This window comes from Haliaeetus leucocephalus, unplaced genomic scaffold (assembly GCF_000737465.1).
Source record: "Haliaeetus leucocephalus isolate CR32 unplaced genomic scaffold, Haliaeetus_leucocephalus-4.0 Scaffold340, whole genome shotgun sequence".
Classification (NCBI taxonomy): Eukaryota; Metazoa; Chordata; class Aves; order Accipitriformes; family Accipitridae; genus Haliaeetus; species Haliaeetus leucocephalus.
The window spans coordinates 5215346-5240119 of record NW_010972776.1 but is presented as its reverse complement, the minus strand read 5'-3'; the positions used below and the strand labels follow the sequence as shown (position 1 = coordinate 5240119).

The window sequence follows — 24774 nt, the reverse complement described above, 5'->3', positions numbered from 1 at the left end:
CAAATTTTGCACTAAAATGTAATATCATCTTCCAGATTATTTTTTTTCTGATATTTTTTTTTCCTTTCCAAATTGCTAAGGATGTAATAATGCAGAATAATGAAACTCATAGTAATTCTTTTCATGTCAGGACAAGAAAAAGCACAGAAAGCACATATCTATTTTCACTTCCTACCTGTTATCCGGGAATAAAATTATTCATTACACTCACTTTATATTCCTAGATTCTTCAGGCCAGAATCACATATATATGTTTGTACATCACCTTCAGCAATCAATCTTGATGAGAACTTTTCAATTCTCTATAATATAAATTCTAAACATCAAACAAGTTTCATTTCCAAATGTCTTATTTAACTCCAGTATTATTTATGTCAGAGAGAATATTTGCTATGCGGAGAGTCATTACTATCAGAAATAAATAAATAAAAATAATTAAAATTATTTAAAAATAAAATACAGGTTATAGATTTGTCTAAAAAAAAAAAAAAAAAGAAAATTTTAGAAATATTTCTTTCCTCCTCATTTATTGTTTTTTGTAGTTCCTAAAGAAATGTTTACAGTGACTCCACAGGACTGAAAACTTAAAAATAATATGAACAGAAGAACATGCAGCAAACAACATAGATTCTTCTAATTCTCCCAGAAAAAAAAATACAGCCATTCATGTTCCAGAACTGTAGTCTCAGTAACTGTTTCTCAGTATTCTTCCGGTTTTATTCCTTCTACACTTGCTTGAATTCACCATATAGATTTAAGCAGCTGCGCCGTGTATAGTGCACAGTATATTACTGTATAGCAGCTCAGACTAAATAAGCAGATCTTTCTTTGAGCTTTTCTTCACCACCAGACTAAGATGCCTCTATTAATTCAAGTCCTCTGGTACAATGTATCTGGCAAAATGAGGCACCAAATGTTTGCCACAAGTTAGAGAGCACTGATGAAACTTGAAATAAATCATTCTTTGCTGCTACCCTAGAAACAGAAAATGAAGCAAGGTACTGGGACATTTTGCAGTTGGGTGGGTTGAAGTTGCAAAGTATTTTAATTTCAATAGGAATGGGAATTTTTGCTACATCACACTTATGCAACTGAGACCATATTCAGATTAACTGATAGTTCTAACAGAAGGTGTAACTCCTTAAATTGAAGAGTAGCCTTGTTATCCAAATGGTTACATTTTATTTAGGAAACGTGATACTAATTTTAGTTGATACTCGTGCAATTAATCTACTTTATACACATTAATGTGTATTCACATTCTTATTAAAGGTGCTTTTTCTGCAGAAAAATAAAATGTAAAAATTATTCAGCAGGTGAAGCAGAAGTCAAACCAAAAAGTATTTCCTCTGAGACATTAATAATTCCTGGATTCTTACCCAACTCTAGCTTTCAAACCAGCTTCATACAAACCTTGCAGTCAATTTAAACATACAGGAGTGTATTGCACATGCCTCTCATTAGCATTAACTGACAATTGAAAAGCAAGATACAGTTTTCTTATTTCTCATAAAACATTGGGAATTTAATCACTCTTCCAGGATGAAAGATTTGTAGGTAATTCTTCCAGTAATCTTAATGGGAATTCCATGCATAAAAATGTGCATGAATATCAAATTCTAAGAATATAGATTTTTCGTTTAAAAGTTTCTCATTTCCTTTTCTATGTGCATGCAAATCAGCATGGTTAAGCATTAATTGGAAAGGAATTTAGAGAGATTACTTTGTTAGTGGCATATAAAAGGATATTCACATGATAACACAGAATCAGGCAGCACTGTGGAAGTCAGAGCTTTCCAAGGTCTGTTAAACTAACAAATGTGATTTCTCTTCTCTTTGATTTGCTTTGTAAAGAATACAAGATCATAACTTAGCTTATTGGCTTGTGTGCTTGCTGAAACTGGATTGCACACTGGTTGCCAATTCTACTACTTAGAAATGGTCTGTCACATACTCCACTTCTAGGATCTCAGTACTCAGTGCTGCGTACTCGTATTCTGTGTTTTTCCTTACATAACTTTCATGACAAAGTATTACAATTCACTGCAGTCATACATTCAAGCAACAGTTCATTCTAAACTTCAGGTAATAGCCTTCTGGAAGTTAATGTTATACTAATTAACATTAAAGACAGTTTAATTTCATATTTCACCAGGATGTAATTCCATTTAAGTCAGTGCAAGTGCACTGATGTAAAAAGAGCATAAATGGAAGGACAAGCAGACTATGTGTGTTCATATCAAACTTCATTTTCAGAGTACCAAAATGGATGTAAAACGACGTTACTTGTCCAGAAAAACTCTCTTTGGAGTGCCAGGCAAGTTGATATACAAATATTTTTATGAACCTTTACTTTTTTTATTTGCTGTCCTTTGTCTGGTATTACCATTGCTGAATTCTTGTTGGTTTTATGCTGGTTTTGGTTCAGTTACTGATGCGTGTAACTGACATGTTTCTTCTAGGCAGCAGCAAAAGCAGTGCTTTATACGAGCCCTTTTAGATAATTTTGGATAATTTCCTTCCTCCTTTCTATTTTTGGAAACATATTTAGGTGAAAGGAGCAAACAATGAAAAAAACACTGAAGCAAATGAATGTTTGTTACACGAAAAGAATCTATACCGTTTTCTCCATCAACTTCACATTATAATAGCAATGAAGACTCCATTGCAGGTATTCGTGGCAATTAATAGCCAGATGAGTTCTCTTGATTGCTGCAAGCTAGCAGTTTCTTTCAGTCTGTCATTAATCCCTGAAATACTTTATGCTCAATCACTGTTGCTTAAATAACGTTCATTTTGATTGAATGCCATATTGTGCTGTGTTGTTGAAGGCCCACAGGTGCTGATGTGTGACTTAAGATTCTGGCTTTCAACAGTTTTCCTTGTCTCCCATTTAATTTTATCAATTGCTGACTTTTGTTGTTGTCTTTCTTTTAAACAAACTTCTGTTTTCAGGTAGAAGTGCCTAGAGAGGGAAATTTCACTCTCACAATTGAAAATAAAACTGATTTTAAAAAGAAATCTCTCTCATATATGTGTAGGTATGTATCTATAGATTAGACAAAGACAATTGGAATCCATGAATATAGACATTTACAACAAAATGTAGACTCAGTTTTAACTAAAATGGCAAGAATACAGCTATTAAAAGAGTGAAGCTAACGCAGGTGCACTTGCATATAGCATCACAAACAATACCAAGACTCTCTGTTAATAATTCACATTTTCACTGTCTATGAGAGTCTGTTCACCTCACAAGAAATGTGTAGTGTAGCTAACCTCAAATAGCTCAGCACTAAATATCTGCAACTAAGAGTTTAAAGTTGAAAGCACAAAGCAATGTACCACTATGGGAATCTGCTGGAGTTTTGAAATCTTCAGTAGTTTATCAATTCTTTGCTGGCAAGAGGAATTTTTTTATTTATCTACTTGAGAAGGGGAAAATAAACAATAGAAGTTCTGAGGAGTGTGAGAAAAGTATGTGCAACAAAATCTTATCCCTTTCCCACAGTCTTTGTAAGATTTAAGTAGTCTGTAAGTACATATATGAAATGGACTATATAGTGAGGTGTTTGCAGTAGCAAGGTTCAAGATTGCTAAGACTTACAAGATGTCTTCTAGTCTTCACATAGTCATTTTAGGAGTAAGACTAGATGTGATAAATAATCCCATTAGTAAGAGTTACAACAGTCTCTCAAAATTTTAACAGTTATATTCAATCTACACATCATTTAGTGCACATCCTGGTTTATGCAGCAGGCAGAGAAGCATGTGACCAGGCATGGAAGAGAATTATTTGAACCTGATCAGCTGAATTTTAGCAAAATGGCTGTACGTTCGATTTTGCACATTTTTACATTTATTGTTAGTATTAGCATTTTACATTATGCTGTAAAGCTATTTAGAGCTCAAGCTAAGATCTTTGCAATTAGTGAAAGATATACACTACTATTTCCAAAATAGTAAATATTTATGGGACATGGATAAGAGTCATGCTTTAGGATTTGGTAGCCTAAACCCTTGGATATTTTTTACCTTTGGCAGCAAATTCCTGATTAAGGTTCTCAAAGCTTTAATCACAGATAAGTAAGATGATTCAGATACGTATGCAAGATACGTAGCAAATAATATACTGCTAGTAAGAGTTGCATCCTATGGTACCCTACACCTACGGTAGAGTAGCACCCAGCAAAGAAGTTCATTATCACAATAGGGAAGCTGAAACTCACGTGTCGTTCACCAAAAAAAAAAACCAAAGCACTGCAGCAGAGCAGTAAAAATACCAATGATTAAGATACACCAATGTAGAATGACAGAATATTGCACAATTTGCTTCCTCTGGATTTGTTTCCTTTTTAGTCACAGTCCAACATTGTATTCTACAATAAAACTAAGTTTAACAACCTTGCAAAAGTAACAGATAACGAACAGCATTCTGCTTAGTTCCCCACTGTGACTTCATAGGAAGTCACAGAATCGTTCATGTTGGAAGGGTCCCTGAAAGGGCTGTAGTCCAATCTCCTGCACAGATAAGTGTCAGTGCTGAATTCAGACCAGACTGCTACAGGCTTTGGCCAGTTGGATCTTGAAAACCTCTAAGGACGGAGATTTTACAGTGTCTCTGGGCAAGCTGCTTCACTGTCTTTATGACAGTGGCAAATATACACTCCAAAAGTGAATAGAAATTACTTACATTAAAATTTGAGTATTGTTTTGAGCAATTTGTTGGGTTTTTTTCCCCTTTTAGGGGGTCAAAGACTCATTTACTCTATTGCACATACATGTTTCAGAACCACACAGTCATGCTGGTAACTAGTAGTTGAGAACAGTGATCACCAAAAAAGATTGTTAGTGACGACACATGGATGACACTTATGCAATCATTATATTGGTCGCCAGGTTGAACAACAATCTGTATGCATACTTAATATGCAGACACCTTATAAATAGCAAATAAATGATTAAATGAAATTGCTGTTTTCATAATGAATTAGTACAAGTTCTGTTGTACATAATGTTTGGAATATTTAAATGGTTTAACATACTCTGCAGCTGGCTGTTACAACACAGATCCATCACTTAAGTATTTTTAAATTGTTTATATGTGTCATTACAATATGCCAGAACTTGTATATTTTTATATTTTTTTTTTTAATTTGTAATCACTGGGGTCAAACCACAGGCCAGTTCTCTGAAAAAAAACCAAACCCAACAACGATTCCGACTTTGGGCAGGATGGAACAGAGCAGAAATGGGGGCTTGATTTGCATCACACTTGAATATAAACTGCAACAGCTGCTGCATTTGATCAAGACAAAATTTCTTTACTCAGATCTCATTCTGGGAAGCAAAATGTCATTTTTCCTAAATCGGCTGTGAAGCTGAGCCTGGTTACATAATGTACACTCTTCCCAAGTTTCCAGCATGCTGTATTTGCCCAAGAGAGACTTGGATCATATACAAATTTTGTTCTGAATCTCCAGCAATTCTCCCACAAATTTCCAGTGCCTATGGAGTTACAATGTGTTCAGTGCTACAGACCAACGCTGCAAACACCTGAAGGGTAAAGGGAAAATTTTGGCTGCTCCAAGATCATTCTTTTCCAAGCTGAGGGACCCTTCCATACACATCTGTGCGATTTAGCTTCTGAACATTTTTAAACCTTGCACTAGACATCGCTCCTCTTATTCCATGAAGAAGACATTATGGAAGATGGTAATCAAAATATATTTTCCGTATTTCATATTGAATCTGTGAGCAAAATGCATGCATCTATGTTCTGTTGCAATCAATCTGTCAAAATCTGCACAGAACACAAGATACTGTATACTCTGGAAATGTATGTCATATGCTATCTGAACAAACAGATGAAAAAAAGTGAAACAACACTGGTCTTATCAGGTGAGGTAGTATTTATGTCATACTGATAATTGACACACTAATCAGAACTGTAAAAACCCTTAAACTAAAGAAAAGAATAAACTGTCTTTTAACATCGTACTAAAAATCTTATCTTTATAGAAAAGCTGTGCAACTATCAAAAAAGTATCGCTGGCAGTCCAAGGCAGTCCCTACATAAAGCAACAGTTTATACAACAGCTAACAGAGCAATTTCTAATGAAAATAAATGCATAGAGTTAAACGGCATCTTACAACTCTGTGGACAGCAACTTGCATATAGTATATATAGTATTCTCTTTCAAGGTGCACTGAACCATAACAAACGGGCATTATTTTACATAGATACAATTTCATACACAAATTGTCATCACTCTGGTTCTTCAGCCATTATTAGATTGAGACAAGTTTACTTAGGGTTGAATCGAGTCTCTGTGAATTTTATACCCATCTCCCCCTTTCCACAGTTTCATCACATTTTGCCTGAAAATAAGCTAGAAGGGCAGTGTCTTCTGTTCTGCTAAAACTTGCATCTCATTTCCCTTCAGCAAATTTCCACACCAGTCACAGGAGACCATTTATCTTATAGTCCCCTTGCCACTTTTAAAATAAAGACATACCGACAAAAAATACATGACTATTCAGTGAGCTGAATATTGAAGAAACTGTACACTTCTATTAAAAACAAGTCCCTTTTATTGAATTACCATTCACTCCCTTTACATAAATGAAATTGAATGGGTGTAAGTTAGGGTAACCTTTCTGGAAAATCTTAAACAGTAGGATTCATATCCTATAAAACTGCAAACAAGTCATATAGCTATAAAACAAGCCTTTGTTCTTAAGGCATATTGGTGTCATTGGGTAGGATTTTGTAGACTTTAAGCCTCTCAAGGAGAATTTTTACCAAAATCACTTCCCCCTTTGAATTCTATGCACAGCAAATACTGTGAGGGGTACACATCTGCACCCCTCACATAACTTTTCTCTACAGTAAAAACCCAGTAGTCTTCTCTTAGAATAACTACTGCTATCTTATGCTTTGGTAAAAGTATCCCATTTGTCCCAAAACACCAATAAATCCTTTGATGTTGCCATAAGCAGACCATCAGTCAAAACCAGACTGAATCGTAACATCAGCTTCCCCGAAAACTTAGTTTCAAAGAAGTAATTTGACTACTTCTGTGGTTCCTCTGTTCAGCCATTCAGTTTGAAGCTATTCAACTCTGCACTTTTGCTTTTCCCTGTTAAGCACTCTCCATTAGAACCATCAATTTTATCTGAACATTTTAGCATTTTCCTTCAGCACTTGGGTGCTTCTCCATGAGAATTTAATGTTTTGCCTTGGTTCTTTTTCTCTGCTAGCTTGGCAAAACAGATCTCAGGCTTTTTGATATTTTTCGCAGTACTTCAGTGTCTTGCCTCAAAGCTTCTCTTTATTGCAAGGCTCCAATGCCATAGTTTCTTTTGAACACTTTCCCTTCATCCTGGCGCTTTGCCTTCGTATTGCAGCATATTCATCTCAGTACTTTGGTGTTCCAACCATCTACTTCTACAACCATGTCTTCACGTCTACGAAATTTTCCTCTAGGATTCTGCTCTAATTCTTTCCTACATAGGTGGTTCTTTTCAGCTCCACTGTGAATTTACCAGGCTTAAGGGAGAGTCTGACATATCTTAGACAGTGGCATAACACAGTGCTTCAGGGTAACACAATGCACTCTCCTCCATCCCTCCTCCCCACCCAAAATAAAATGAGCAAAAATTAATTAATGAGTGATCATCAGCTACTGACATAGAAAATTAATGCAGTGAGGTTTGCCCAGTTTGTTTTCTTTTTCTTATTCTGACACATCAGAAGCTCCTGGGAAGAAATGCTTGTGAGAATTTTGTTGCTTCTGGCTGGGTAGTCTGTTCGAGTGGTACTATCACCAGTACTGCTGGTGTAGTACTATTGTTACTACTATTACTATTTTGTCTACTTGGAACATTTTCACTCTTCTTTAGATCAAATCATACAATGTTTTTCTGCATTTTCAGTCAGAAAACACTAATAGGAGAATGACATCAAGCTTCAGTTCTTTCCCAGTATATCTGAGTCTAACGTGTCTTAGTGTTGGTGCTTTCTTTTGGAAAGAAATAATAATGTAGAATTCTAAATTTCAATATAATAACTCTTCCTGGATCAGTGTCAAGTTCATTCTGATTGTTTCATGACAAAAATATACTAAAAAGGATTCATTTACCGATCTTTTTCCAAAGTTGGCCACTTCGCTGAACAATACATGCAAAAGTTAATATTATAGACATTCTCAAAAGCAAAGCAAGCAGCTCTTAAACACTGAAACTATTTTGTTTCATTAAATATACTAATCTCAATTTTTATATAAGTCTGAAAACCAGAGATACTGTAAGTTTGATTGACGTGATAGATACAATCCATGTTTTCTATGTCAGCACAGCTCAACAGACATCAATCTTGATATGCACATTTATATAGCTGTAAAAGTCTTATACATATATGAATGTTTACACTAGATACTCTAAATATATTCAGCTCTCTTAACACTGAATTTATTTTTGTAGAAAAAAAAAAATCCAAAATTACAGATTGCTTCCTATAAATAGTTCTTCAAAAAACAGTGGCAGGTTTGAGTTTGGTTTTTTCCCCCCATCTCAGTGATCTGTTTGTTAAGAGTTCTATCAGTAACATGCTGGTGACTAAGATGAAAGAATTACATCAAGACCCAATCACAAGCCATGCAACTTTTAAATCTTACTCTTCAGGAAGTGCTGTGCAAGAGAAGGAAAAAAACCCAAACAAGCAATGAACAACATTCTTATTACGAGTCCTCATCATGTCCTGAAAGCAGCAGGGTTTTGAGATAATGGCAACATGCAGCTATTTACAACTTGTTAACCTTAACACTGGGCTCTGAGAGCCAAGCTGTCTGTGCACTAGCTGGCATTTTTCCTAAAATCTTGCAAGCCTTTATGAAGGAAATAGTCACAGGGTTTCAAATCATCTTTTGGAACCTATTGCTTTCATAACAAGAAATGTTCCTTTTAGGGCCTGTATCTGCGGAAAAGTAGGAGTTGGTGGGAGACAAACAGGCACAGAAACATAGTAGTGGATGGTGGATACATGAAAATTGGCAAAATGCTTTCCAGTCATCTAGAGAAATGACAGTCCAAATGTAAATTCATGTAAAAAGGAAATGTAAAGGACATAAGATCTAACACGTTGCAACACTGATACTTAAGACATACCCAGACACAATGCTACTAGAAAACACGTCACAAGACCCTGCCATTAATCTTCCACCGACAGGCTACATCACAAAAATTATTCAACATGAATGAGTACATTCCTTTACATTTTGTGGTATTTCAGTCTTAAGTTAGAGCAGACTTGATGTCCTTATTCTTGTCTTGATTTACCCTCACTGTCAGCCACAGCATTTCAAATGCCATGGCTGAAGTCTGCTCAAGAGGATTCTGCACATGGGTATTTCAGGTCAGAGATTAGTTTTACTGGGTCTGCTTCATGAAGAAGCTTGCTCAAAACCTGTACGCCCAATGTTTAGCTCAGATCAAGGACATAAATTACGACTTTTATGACCACAGCATGTCCATGCATATACATAAGAAACACACACATACGCTTTTAACAGAAAAAAAAAAAACAAACGCACACATACATATCTTTAAAAAAATATTTGGTGGCACATACTCTTTACAAAATAATAAGAAAATTCAGCAGAAGTATCAATCCTCTTGGTATCACAGTGATTTTATCTTGGAGACCTGAATATTTCCACTGTGACAATAAGACCAGATTCACAGTCATGTACTGAACTGGTAAAATCATGTTGTGAATGGCAGTGTCAGCTGAAATACATACTATTCATAATGATGAGGCACGGTGAATACAGCATTTTGTTATGCATATTATTTGCAAAGGGTGTGACCTCTTGGAAAGCTGAATGAATGCGAAACTACTGTTGTTATGTTCAACAGATGCGGTTAGGACACAGTTCACGTTTTGTTGTTATCCAAGTTTTCAGTACATTTGTGCTTCATTGAAGAGTTACACCAACAAAACAAAACTAATGCCAAAATTCACCCAAGCTACAAACAAACTGTCTTCTTCATGGCAGATCTAGAGCTTTCTGAAGGAGCAGGAGATACTAACTACAAGAAAATGTTCAGAAAAATCTTAGACAACCAATTTAAAAGTTTGAAGCAACAAATTTTGATTAATTAGTTTAGAAATACTTATCTGCATTTTATATTTTAGTAGTATATTCAAAACTGTTCCCTTCACTGCATCTGTAATACTCCAGACAAAAAAAGCAAGGATTAAACAAACTGTTTCATCACAAATTATGAGTTTTTACTAGCATGCTGCTGCTTCGGTCAAGCTTGAGTGAGTAATCAAGGGTATGAAGTGCCTCGTGGAAAGGCAAGCCTTTTAGCAGTCCTGTGCTGTCACTTTTTGACTTACCAAAAAAAGTAACTCACCAGAGGATTGAGCTGGGTTTTTTTGAATTTATTTATTTAATCTACAGACCTTTTATTAATTCATTTTTATTTAATTTAGAAAATCAGATTTTCAACATAAAGCCCTGCAAGTTGATTAACTATGCAGTTAAGAGGGTTTTTTTCTTCCACTCTAATGCTTTTTCTAATCTAGAAATGAAGGAAATATTAGTCTCAGGCTTCTTCCCTTCAAATTCAGATCAATGCCGTCTTACCTATAAAATTCTCCAAACAAAATAGTGTAACTGCTTCTCATCATGCAAACAGACCTACTTTTAATTGTACTTTGTATTTCATTACATAATGCAGCAGTACAGACCATTTAAAGAGAAACAGCTTTTTGGTTTGTAAATCATCTTCAGGGTTTCTGTTTCATAAGAAATGTACAGATAACTCACATTCATCTTCTCTTTAATGACTACTCCCAGTAGAATGTTTACAGCTTTTTTAACCTGTAAATCTGATGAATCTCTCAAGAGATTCATTAAAAACTTGAACAGGATTTTCTTCTTTTACAACAAACAATACTCTGGTAATACCTTCTAATAATGAACACATTCCAAGGGAAATTGAAAATCTGTGATTTCCCTATGGTTATACAGCCCATACATATTATCTGTGATGGTAACTATACATTTAAATTACACTATCTTGCCTAGCTATGATTGCAATGAAGTATCTTTTGAGAATTTTTTATGGTGATTCAAATAAGGGAAGGATCAGAACAACTGTCTGTGTTCTGAGTTTGTGGATACCATCTTATATTTGCATAACACTATTTTCTTGCAGTTGCACCAATGCAAAAACAAACAGAATCTGTTCATATATATGTGCCTTATTCAGAACATTTAATATGAAGTTTCTACAATGAACGCTTGTAGTATCTTAATAGAGGCAGCATGGACTAGCACTAGAATAGTGTAAGTAGGTCACTTTATATCCAAAGCTGACCATGTATGGTTCTATGTCCTATTCCTGATCATCAGTCAAAGAATAGCTTTGCTGAATTATCACCAGTTCACACTGGTTCACCAGGGCATTTCTTTTATTAAGATTTGTCTCAAAATAGCCCATCCCTGAATACAAGATGGACAAAAAGGCATTGGTAAATGTTCCCAGTCAATGGCAAAAATAGAAAACCTAAGTGGTAAAGAGTAACTGAAAACCAGCTCATCCCCTCCTCCACACCAGAAAAAAAAAAATGGCAAAAATTATTTTCTGCTGGAGATGACTAATTATATTGACATTTTTATATTCAGCACCATCAGGGTTGATCATCTCAAAGCAAGCCTAAGCCCCATGTCTAAAGTATGTGCTAACAAGCATAGAGTGTGTGTTGCAGATCTCTTTCTACGGCATACACTTTTTCTCTAGAATATTCTGCATATTTAGGAAATTCTACAACACACTGTAGATCAGCACTTTATTATTAAATTCCCTAGTGATGGAAAAAAGTCCCTACGTAGGGTACCTCCTGCAACTCAAGGAAACTTGATTTAGGTTCTTGGCCTACCAAAGTTTTCCCTGTATACCATCTGCTCTTTAAATTTATTTAAAATCCACATCTGCAGGGTTCTGAAAATATCAGACTGAGAGTGTCTAATGGTACAAATGCAATACAACCTTTTACACGCACTCATTAAGATAAACAAATAATTAGGATAAGAAGCTTTCCTCGATGTAATCTGAAGGAAACAGTCCATCATTGTGCAACAACTATGTTTAATGACCAAGCAACTCCAAATAAACTGCAAACAGAGGAGATTTACTGAAATATTTTACTAACACCTAAGTATTTTTCAAGGGAAAGAAAGTGTTATTGTTCGAACAGCAGAAACAAAATGGACAGTGAAATGGTACAGCAAGAGTCAAAGATGGAAAATATTGAATGAGTACATTCACTATTCTGCTGAGCTTTCAGTTAAAATTGGCCCAAATAAACCAACACAAACCCATGGAAGTAATTTTTAACCTAAATTTCAGTTAAATTTAGCATATGCAGTATTATGATCCTTTTAGGCATTTAAAAAACCTACCAATGACATCATGTTATACAGACAGCGTGGAAAATAAGTGAAAGTACCTGAAATGAAGAAATAGCCTAAGCTAGCTGTAACAACAACAACAAAAAGTCATGAAATGCTAGTGTATTCTCAGGCACCTTCAGCACTACTTTCCAGTGCACAATTTTTGTTTTGACTGCCTGCTTTGACAAATAATTCCGTGATGAAACAAAGAATCAATTAGAGCTTTTGTAACAGTGAAGATCCTTTTTAGAGAATTTCTAAGAACCTCGGTTTCATTTACTGTGGTCTTCTCTTATAGCTAGTGGAAGTACTTAAATTTCTGTCCATAAAAATATTGTCTATTCTCAGCCTTATCTTATTCTCCTATCTGCACAGCCCATACATTGTTAAGTCCCTCTCTAGAAACTGCATTTCTTGCATTTTTGTAGGAAACCTGTCAATCAACCTCCAGACACTCTTGTAGTAAAGAGCACTAAACCATCGACATGAAGCATCAGCAGAACACTCTTCACAAATACAAACAAAATTACACCACCTAATGTGTCCACTCCAGAAAACCCTCAGGAAAAACTGAATTAACAAGTTCGTCTTACAGCTCTGAATGTCAACTAACTTAGGTCTTGCAGGACTAAGGGAAAAGAATCAGTCTCAGGTTTTCTTCCCCTCAGCTCAATTTATAAAGCTGAGGCTTCTGCTTTCCAGTTGTTTTTTACAGAAGAACAAAAATGTACAGCAGGTCTTCCTCAGAAAGAGAAAGGAAACTAAAAAGTGTTTCATAGATCAAAAGCAGTACTTTAAACTGCATTCAGAACAGCACTGTAGAAAGACAGTGAATAGACGACTTGTTGAAGTGGCAGCCTGTCTATATAACCTCAGTTCAAGGAGGCCTCCAAAATTACACCAAATAGCACACACTGAGACAGGAATAGCAAACAACGTTAAGATCCAAATCCAAGAACAAAAATAATAGCTCTCTTCTGTTCACTAGTAGGTTCCTCTTCCTGTCCCTGTTCCTCACTTCTTCACTACTCCTTGAACAACCAGAACAGCAAGGACATAGCAAGCTCCTGATTTTGAGCAAAAAATCGCAATTAAGACAAAGCAAAAAGGTATGACCTACATAGAGAAGTCAGTGTCTTTTTCATAGAACCACAGAGAAGTTCAGACTGGAAGACACCTCTGGAGATGCTGTCTAGCCAAACCTGCTTAAAGCTCCTAAGTTACATTCGGTTGTAACTTAGGTTGAAAATTTCCAAGGATTCTTCTGAATATTAAGTGAACATATTTTGTAGTATGCAAAAAGGAGAAACCACTTCAAGTATTTCTTTTGGTTTACTACTAAGATTATCTTATGTGCTTGCAGCTTCAAATGATTCACACTTTTTATCACTAGGAAACTCAGAGGAATACACAGTTTAGGTTTGGGAAAATAGAAAGTGGCAAAGGATCTAGTGCAAATAGCATGCATAACCCAGCCTAAAATCACACTGATATCAAGGACATCAGGCAATGCTTCATATTGACAGAAAAAGGTAACTACAGCTAGGGCTCCCATTTATAGGGTCCTTCATAAAACTGAGTAGGATCTCCAAAATCTGAGAAAGAAATTAGCTGTTGCCATCCCACAAAGGATTTGACATGTTTCTCCCTCCAAAACAACTATGGCTGAGGTTGTAAGAACTACATCAGTCAAAACTGTACGTATCAGAAGGAAAGAGGAAAATCTGCTGTAACTGTGGTTCACAAAATGATGGATGGCATCCTTAATCTGTTCTTACGGATCACAAAATAGTCTATTAAAAATGATAATTCCCTCAGCGATCAGACTAAGAAATATCTGAGCATATCTAACTTTTGTGAGGCTCATCAACAGGTATTGTACTGCTACAGGAACTTACTGAAGCTGTTTCCAAGAGTATTTTGAAATGTCATCATTTCAACTTCACTGTCCCTTAGAGATTCCCAACACTTTATCTGTCTTCCCCATCAGACATATTTGTAACGTCACAGTATTACATATTTATTATATATACACATACAACCACATATACAGCAGTTAAAGAGATATCCTGACCGAGTTATCACTTTAATCACTGAAACATGCCAATTTTTTCAGAAAGTAGTTTCTGTTGGTTGATTAATATCTCCATCAACCACTGTCTCGCAGTTCAGCAGATCAGCAAAGTGATGACTTCTGCTTCAGCAATGACTAAATCAAGACATGGATCCAATGCTCTGAAGTGACTGAATTTTCAGAATTTAGTTAATCTTGCAATAGCCATACTATACCACCTGCCAGCCTCATCTAAATCACTTACTCTAAACCTTTTTCCAATGATTTCTTTCAAGATGTTCTAGTGTTTATAATACAATAAAACCTAAATGTACTGTACCTGCCAAAATGAATTACATACAAGGAACTGAGACTGTACACATTTTTTGCAGACTGCTGTGGCACTATTTTTGATTCGGACTTTTTTTTTAAGTACTCATTTTTGTTAAGTGCAGTACAACAAAAATACAAACATTGATATTAAGGGGACTCGTAACAAATGGCACTTACATGAAGCCAGATTAAGCTTTCATCAAACTTAACAGGAAAGTATTCTGGGTTTTTATATTTTCCCATTGATGTTAAACAATAACCAAAACCTGAAACCTGCTTTAAGTTAGCAAGATTAAAAAAAAAAAAAAAAAAGAAAGCAGCTACTGAATAAATTGTATAACACACTATATGAAGCTAAGCACTCCCAAATAGCAATACTATTTCATTAATTAATATTTTTTGGTCATTTAAAAATACCCTACACAGTGATTCCAAAAAGCACTAATCAAACACAGAACTGGATCCAAATTCAATTTATATTGTTAGAAACTTCTTACTGAATTTGAGCTGTGTAATGCAATACCATCACAAAAAAGACTGTCCCTATCACAACAAATTTACTGGCATATTTACCTTTTTCTCCAACTTAATGGATAGTACAATGGATTTCAGGTTTAGTCCACTGTTCTATAATGAATAAAAATAAACAATTTTTATCATAAATTCAGGCAAATTTCAGTCAGTTCTTTCCTTTTTACTAAAATCTTCCTTCAGTGTTTTAACTTCTGTTTATTGTCTCAGTTTGTCTGATGGGATTTTATCATTTAGATGAACAGAAAGTGAAAAGGGTGTCTTTTTCTGACTGGTATTCATGCTTAGTGTGATTGTCTTAAAATATAACCCGGTCTTTTTCCAGTGCTGAAGGTTCAACTCAGTAACAGTTAGTTAACTGTACAGGCTGGTTGATGCTTAACCGTATCTGTTTGACGAGCCACAAAATACATAATGTTAAATAAGAAGTAACTGGCCCCAAACTCAGCCCACATCATGATACTGTACAGCCTTACTATAATAGATTCATTTCTCTGACAGCTTTTCTAATTCTTCTGCTCCTCCTCCTCCTCCTCCTCCTCTCTAAGTATTTAAAATCTCTTTGAATAAAATAAAGTTGATAAAAAGGACATAATCATTCCTTTAAAAAGTTTATTTTGTGCAACTCTGGTAAAGGCTGCAAGTTCATAGTTTGCCTTTAGGTTTTTGGTAGAAAAATCATCCTTGAATTCCACCGTATTTTGAATATTGGATGTGACTTATTTTAATGTCCCTAATATTTAAAGAAATGTAAGAAAACATGGATGAGGTACAACCTGTTACTATAAACAGTCTTTAACAAAAATGGTACTATTTTCAAAAACACTTAAAAGATTCCTGAAAGCAGACAAGCTTTAGGCTCTGTCAGAGTCCAGCTCACTTTGAAAATGAGACTTGTACACCCAAACTGTGCAAGCCCGTTTGAAAATATTGGTCCTGCCTCCGTTCCATGGTACAAATTATTAGTTTACTGCTTTTCAACTTCAATTAACAAAGTTAATTTAAAGATACATTGTTTTCAAAGAACCAAAAGAAACTGAGTTTCTGTATCATTGAAGACAAACATTAATTCTTTATTATTTTATACTTGTTTTCTCATTGTTGTAAAAAGGAGGCAGGGGTTATTAACAAGTTTTCACCTACATGTTATAATGACACTTCTATTTCTATTAGAAAGTATCCTTCCACTCTACAGGGTTATGCTCTAATAAACAATTCAGTCGAATTTAAAAAGTGAGAAAGAGTGGGCACCATGTAAATTCAATTTTCGTTGTTTTCAGGGACAGGAGAAGAAAGCAGGAATTTTTAACTGCTTTCATTAAAACATGCGAAAGTGACACAGGCAACATCCAAACTCTTTAGAGAGTCATTGGGATTTAGTCACCAAGAATATCTCTTCCTCTAGCACACAAACTTCAGATTATTCGGTGATGCTCATGGCTCAATACGTACCACAGCCAGAAGATATTACTGGTTCATTTCTCATCATAAGGCTCTCAACGTCTGACTCGTCCTAAACTTATTCCTCAGTTAAGAAAACAACAGTTTCGGACCACACACACTAGTGATACATTTCTTTGACACAGACTATTAATGTCTTTGCTTTCTGACTCACATTCACTTTTTTTGAAGTGCTCGACTTTTTTTTTTTTCTGATATGCCAAATGCCTTCTCCCCCTCCCCCCCGCTTTGTAGCTTGAAACACCTTGAGTTAATGTCCTGCGAACTCACCTCAAACATACTTTGTATTATGTTTTAGGGTACTTTTCAGAGCAGTTCTTGAAAATAATTTTCTTTGTATATGTAGATAAAGCTAAACTGTGAAAGATATAAACCAACTGATATTTGACTGAACATATTGTCAAAAAATAAATAAATATAACTGATGGCCCACAATTCTGTAGCCTTTTGAAGAGGTATTTTAAAGATTTTTTGTTGTTGTTAAGAAAGCATGGTTTATAGTGTTCTCCTAGATGTATTGCCTTTTTAAAGAGCTTATATATGAAAAACGAGAGGGCGGGGAAGAATACGTGTATACCAAATATGTTACGATAGTTCCATTTTGTAGTCATCATTATTCCAGATTGATTATATACAATTAAAATACACTTATTTTCCAGTATCTAAGGACCCTTCTATAATTTCATTCCTCAGATTTAACTAATACCATAAACAATTACACATGTACACATACGTGATTTTTTTCCTCAAGTTTATGGTAGATTCATACACAATAAAGTAGTTACACCTGCTATTTCAGCTGCTATTTGGCCAGAGGAAAAGACCATTCTCAATTATCTTAGAAAACTATAACAAACGAACTCAGACACCAAAACCCTTGATTTACTTTATATCCAGTTTCCTTTAATAAGTCATAAAATTACAGATCTCCGGAACATGAATTTTAAAAGGAATTCTCTGATAATTAGACACGAACGTACGCTTGTCTGACAAGCACTTACTTAACTGATCTCCTGTAGTAGAGTCCCGATTACAGGAAACTATTATGAAAGCCTTAGCTGGAATCCATTCGTTCTGGTAAAGCCTCACATGTGGACAATGCAGGGAGATGAACAGAAAATGAATTTTATGCATTTCATTCCCAATGTTCATCCCCCAAATTATTACTGTGTTGCCTTGTATTCTAGATCTTAATTTACAACACATTGCCACGTACATTTTCCAAGGGTCAATTACATGACTGACAAAGTAAAGCCATTACTCCATTTAATGATAGCTCTATTTTCATGCCTTATATCTTGCATATATTTATAAATTACTGGCAGCAACTGTAATCTGAACAAACTACTACAGTCAGGTCCCAAATTATTTGAGTCCAGAGTTATATACACACATTACAGTTCCTATTAAGTCACCATTTAATGAAGTTTCAAAACACTAGAGTTCCTCTGCACTTTTCTTTAGGGAATGCTATGGCACACTCTTTGGCTATTTAACGTCGACAAGTCAAGTCCAGATCTTTTGTCATAAACGTCACAGAAGTCCTAAGAAAATCTCTTTCCAATTTGTGAATCCTACCTGCACCTTGACATAAAGCTTCCTATTGAAGCTACGCTCCATTTCAGGAAGAAAACTACCAGCATACCTAAGTAAAACCAAGGATCCAGGTAACCGTGTGCCTGTCAGGACACACGGTTTCATACTTGTTTGTCAAAAGGCAGGAAGACACATATTTTTATAATTACAAAAGCAATCACAAAACCTGCATAAATGACTAAACATGGGTTTAAACCATGACTTCCATTAGCAGAGGTAAAATTCAGTTCCTCCCTACAGTCATGAAACTTCCTTTCTCAGGAGGATTATCAAAAAATGTGACCTAATGAAATCTGAGTTACAGGCTAAAGGCAGGCAGCTGACTTTTTTAGAACTGTTTCCTATGCTACGTTTTAATGGAATCCGCAGTTCTGTCATCTCCCAAATATTTTTCACCTTTCTTTTGGTGGGCATGTATGCATCTGATGTGCCAGGGACCAAAGCTGGAAACAAGACTCTATGTGGCTTTAGTGTGCCTATGTATGTGACATAGATCCAGTAGATCATAGATTTTCATACATATACATTTATTTATTTAACAAGATAGCACAGAGCAGTAACAATGATGGTGTAAGTAGTTGGCTAAATGAAATATGCTGTGCCGAAAGCATTCCAAACTTTTACTTGAATTTTTTTTCCCTTTAGCACATATTTCCTGCTACTTCAGTAGACAGCATAAAGTGCACATAATTACTAATTAAATTCTTACAAAAATAATAAAACTATGTCCTTAAGGATGTAACAGATAAACTCTGATATACAAACAGACTACATCACCAGTGACATCTTAGTTCTAGACCAGCTTGGAGGAAGAAAATCATCCCCAAAACAACCATATCAAATCAAAGTAGTACACAATGCAAGATGTTCCCCTGGCAGCAACATGAAGCAGGCAGAGTTTCTTAGCACAGCAAACTGCCACGTTAAACCCCACAGTGATGGGTTTTAAATACAGTGGGTCACCTCTGTTTATAATTTCACTATTGAATTTGGAAGTCTCCCACAATTCCAACGTTCATCTGTCTCTCTGAGAACATATTTGGCTCTCCACTGATCTGGTGATGTCGGTTCCCTTGAAATTATATAATCCTTGCAGAGTCTGTCGCAACTTAAATGAAGGAAAACAACAGTCACTTTAAAAGACCTTCCCTGAAAAGTTAGTAAAGCAGCTGGCTAAATTCTGCCATCCTTGCAAGCAAAACTCCTCTACAGCAATGCCTTCTATACCACATTAACATGCTGAACTCCTAAACAAGTGGCAGAAGTTAAAAATATGTACGTCATGTAGCGCAAGAAGCAATTATTGAAGGCCCTGTTCCGCTAGGAATTTTTTCACAGGCTGCAGGAAGCTTTGGCTCAGGCCATGTTGGATCAAGAAGGCTAAATCTTACATAATCCATGGGAAAACATTTATTTTCTAAGTGTATCTGAAATAAAGTAATTTTCAAGAGGATATTTATTAAAGGCAATGACAAAAGACTTCAAATAAAAAGAATGCTTAATTATGACAGTTACAGAAAACCTTTTACAGTTTCTTATTTACTGTCAAAACTTCCATGATTTGATTGTATCTACAGACTAAATTCCACAGCCTTTTTTATCTGTATTCTAATTTTTACATTAACTTTCCCTGGACCTTCATGAAACCTCCCATGCAAGTGAGGTGGGTTTGGTGGGGCTTCTTTCATTCAAATACAAAATCTTACTGCCTGATTGTAAGAACATTATTCATTTTCCTTATTTGGAAACAGGATTTTTTTTCTAAAAAGTTGTTTGAAAATTAAAAAATATATATATCTTTATTTCACTTGTGCCAGGGGTGGTAAATACTTTTGTTATCACTCGAAATCTATTTTCCACTAATCCCACTCTTACTCACAATATAACACCTTAAAGACATATTTAAGGACAGTTTAAACTCCTCTTTCAGTGGAGCTTTTAAATGTGCAAAAGCTACAGAAGCTTTTGTGCTTCCTGGCAAGACACTCTACTAATTCAGAGACCGTAATTGAAAAAGACTGTTTTAAACCTATTTTCCTTACATTACCATTGGATAATGAGAATGGGGGTCTCCCCGCAGATCTTATGGGATAACCAAGTTCCCATTTCCACCTTAGACTTCCTGCTTCATATTACTTGCCTGTATATTTGCAGGGAGCATGAATTTTCAGAACACCCAATAAAAATATGGTCACCACTACTTCACCGCACTGAAGAGACAACTGTTACAAATTCCCTCTGATCTCACTGCAGAAAAAGGTAATTGGGACAGAGGACTATTAACCTCCCTTAGGAATTTTTATTTAAATGACAAAACTTTCATTCAAACAATACTAATTTATGTCATCCAATACAAACTACTTGGAATACAGCAAGCTGTATCTTGACCCTTCTACTTGAACTTCGGTACTATATAGCATGTGCAACTGTAACATTGAATCCACAGGTATTTTTAATTCCAGTCTTTTAACTTCTAACCTGAAATATGCACAAAGTTATTATAAGCACTCACATACTTTGTCTGCAGAGATGAAGCAACTACTTCACTGTTAGAAGATGGCTATCTAACTGAGAAAGGCAATTGTAAAAGATTTGGGGATGCTTTAGAAGAAAGGCTTCTGTTTAAGTGTAAACTGACCATTAGTCCCACTGGCCGTCCCCGGGATGGACAGCGTGGTTACCACAAGGGCTGTTCTCAGGTGCACTACCTCCCAAGTGTGCTTTAGCACAGCATCCCCCAAGTGCTTTGCACACCTGTGTCAGACAATCAACTGTATTCAAAACTGTATGGCTCTTTTTAGCTTTTTTGAAAGGATGACTTCGCTCGTTAAGATACAAGGTTTGGAGTTTTGTTGTTCTTGTAACTTAATCCTCAAAAGAACTAACTGGAATAATGCCAAAGGCATTAGTTCTCATGCAATCTAAAACTGAACCATTAAACTGCTATCAAACTAATTCCTGTTTTGAGCCAGTGCTGTGCTCCTTTAAGAAGAGCCCTACTGCCTGCTTTAGCATCACAGGGCCCTTTAAAATCCAGGTATAAACACTCACCTGGATCCACAAGGGGCTTTCCAAATCTGAAAGGATGTTTTTGCCCCTTTTCATCTCTAAATTTTTCAGGCAGGTGTTATTTTCTACTAAGCTTTCTATACATTCAGCTTTACAGTGCTCTATTAGCAAATGCCAATTGTTAATATAATCCATTGCTTAGGATATCTTTCTTTTTTTTTTTTTTACTATATGAATGTGTTTAAGTTAAGCTTAGGGCCCGTCTTTAAAACTAGCTGTTAAATTACTAAGCAAATGGGTGTTTTAATGGAAAGACTGGAATATGCTTAACTATGGGAGTGTGAATGGCTCCAGTATAAGATTACTCAAGTCCATGTAGAATACAAATGCAATACAGGACCACAGGTTCAGATCTTTGATCTCCTTTTTTGCAGAGGCTGTGATGTATAAAGCCAATTCCACTGAGCAGACAGTACTACACTGAATATAAATTATCCTTTAACTATAGCAAGGCTCACATTTAAAGAAATGCTGCAAGGATGAACAATGCAGCCATGAAGCAGAGTTCTTCTGTAGCAAAAATACAGACCAAGATCTGCATGGATAACCATGGTTTCGAAAGACAAATTTTCCCTCAGCTGTTATTTGATAAAAAATAGAGTCAAATCTGGAACATTTGTACATACGGAAGTACAATTAAAGCACACTGCTTGCTCTTTCTATAAAAAAAGTGAGCTAGGAATACTTGCTTTATTTTCCAGATTAAGCATCATTCCCCCAAGCAGCATAACAAATGATTTTAAAATGTGGGAACCAAGAGTCTCAACCGAATATGGCTTGAAATTTAAACACATCTTTTCCAGATATCTCTTTAGAGGAAGAACCTTCTGCCTACTGAGCTAACACTAAGCTCCCTGGAGTTTACCCATGAATATTCTAAACCCATCTCTTACAATGCACTAAAAGTCATCTTTTGCCAAAATAAAATGCTTAAGAGGAACTCAATACACTTACGCTGCTTTTCCTCATTTTATTTAAGATAAGTGTTTCCGTCTCAACTTTATGCCAAATCTTACAGCAAGAGAGAGACTGAACTGTGGAGCTATTACCTCAGATTTTGTACACAACCCAAATGGGAAAACAAATTACTTCTGAGAACATCAGATATTTGGTTTTGTTTTATTCTATATAATTTTGTATTTAGCCAGCTCTTTTGCAGTTACAGATAGACACTGTTGAGTATTCTTACAGGAATTTATCTGCTGCTTACATCAGTTGTAACTTAGGTGGTTCTGAGAAATGGTGCTTTCCCACTCTGTGAGGTTTATTTGTAGGCTAACTTTGTGTGTGTGGAAATGTTAGTAAACAAATAAATAACTTTTTTCCTATCTTACCTCTTTTGACCTGTGTAGTCTGACAGATCAATGCTACTCCCACTGCTGACAAGCAAAAAGTTGAAAATTATCTTTGGCTTAATCTTTTTGTTCTCTTTAGGTTTCCTTTCAGTAAGGCTTGAAAAGGTGCTCTCTGTGGCTCAGGTCTCTATGCCAGAATAAAATTTAGCACAGAAAGACTGCAAGGGTGAGTTGATAATATCTACTGTCCTCAGCTCTGCTTTGGTTCAATAAACTTCAACATCTTCTCCCCTCCTTTGCCAATTGAGATAAGCAGCAACAATTACTCAAAATGTATTATCAACTCAAGCTCAGAAAGACAGGATCAGATGAGTCGACTCCATCTCTCTCAAGCTTACAGTTTCTTTCAGTGTCCGAGAGGGGCAAATAAGTCCTTGTTTGCCTCTTGACACACACCTCGCAGCTACTTCTTACAGGCAACTACACCGAGGTTGCAAAAGGAAAGGGAGATAAATCCTCTGCTTTCCAGATCGCCTACAAGGTTTCTGCTTGTAACCAGCAGGCTGTAAGCTTTGTGCCATTATGGCAAAAGTCACAAATGAACCATCCTTCTCTTCCCCAAGTGGTAAAATTCTCTCCTTGCCTTTCTGTGTTCTCCTCTCTCCTTGCTTTTCTGCGGTCTCCATAGCCGAAACCAAGAATTCATTGGACATCACTGCAATGCCTCTAACCACTTCTAACCGTATCCAGAGCTTGAGTAAATTAAAACATATTTCAGCTTGATCTGGTTTTTATCCCATTCCAGTACTCCACATATACAGCAACTTTAAGCTTACAGACATCCCTCCATGGTTCAAGAAAATCCTTCAAAGAACTTCATTTACAATCCAGCACAGTTTTTGCTTTCTCTTCTCTCCACAGCAGCTAGGCATTTTGATGCAATCCTCATTTAATGCAATCTCCATTACAGGATTATGATCACATCAATAAAATGTTCCATATGGTTTCCCCCCCCCCATCCCTCTCCCTCTCTCATTAATACTAGGCACTATATCTGCAAAAAACAACAAATCAAACAGGATGATGGGATGCTCTAGGGAGGTAGTGGGGGGTACACATTCAACAAAATGCAGCAGCCAATGCAAACTGCCCATCAGAGACCGAGACCGTAGATCTCCTCATTCCTGAGCTATGTGAGTTAGCTCACTGTCCGCGCTCTGAGCACAGATCATAAACGTGCTATGTTATCCGACTAAAAAGAAATACATCTTTTGCAGTCACTTGTGAGCTCCATGTACTTTTCACAGGAGCAGACTTTCATTATACTCGATCAGTTCCAGCCTATCCATACTGCTCTGGATGAACTGCTGATGCTCTGCTGAAAGGGGGATGCTGGACAAAAGGTATCATACAAAAAGATATCAAAATCCCTCCTTTCCCCAAGCCCCCTTCTTACCTTCAATGCCTTCTCTGCACAAGATGTCAATCTACATGGGCTCCTCAGCACAGCATCAAGGCGTTTAGAGTAGCGAAGGCTGCCCCACTGCATGGAAGTTAGACCGCTTTGCAACAGCAAATCCTCGATCCAAAACACAAGCCGCTTCTTCCCATGCAGTGTGCCGAGCTCGATTCATAAGCGACTCCCACATAGGGAATGAAATTGTAAAAGGGGGGGGGGGGGGTGTGTGTGGTTTAAAAAAAAAAAAAAAGGTATCCTAACTTTTAGGTAAGCCTGAGTTTGTTTTATTTCTGTTGGGTTTAGTTAATGGTTTGCTTTTGCAGCTGCAAAAGGATGGAGACGCAGTCGCGCCCTGCAAGCCCCGCGCCCCTCCGCAGAGGTCCTGCCGCGGAACCGAAGTTGCGCGCAGAGACTCTCAACTCGGGGCCGCTCCGCGGCGCAGCCCGGCCAGCCCTCCCCTCGCCGGGCGGCCGAGGGGAGCGGAGCCGAGCGCCGGGTCCGCCCCCGCGG

At 36.4% G+C, this 24774-nt stretch overlaps 1 protein-coding gene across 1 annotated transcript in view; it reads right to left on the bottom strand.

The window, feature by feature from the left end:
• PCDH11X (protocadherin 11 X-linked) overlaps window positions 1-24647 on the bottom strand; it is an 89704-nt gene extending 65057 nt beyond the window's left edge. The window contains exon 1 of the mRNA XM_010572429.1: window positions 24262-24647. The gene's annotated coding sequence lies outside the window, so the exon portion shown is untranslated. The remainder of the gene's footprint in view (window positions 1-24261) is intronic.
• Window positions 24648-24774: the final 127 nt, after the last annotated feature.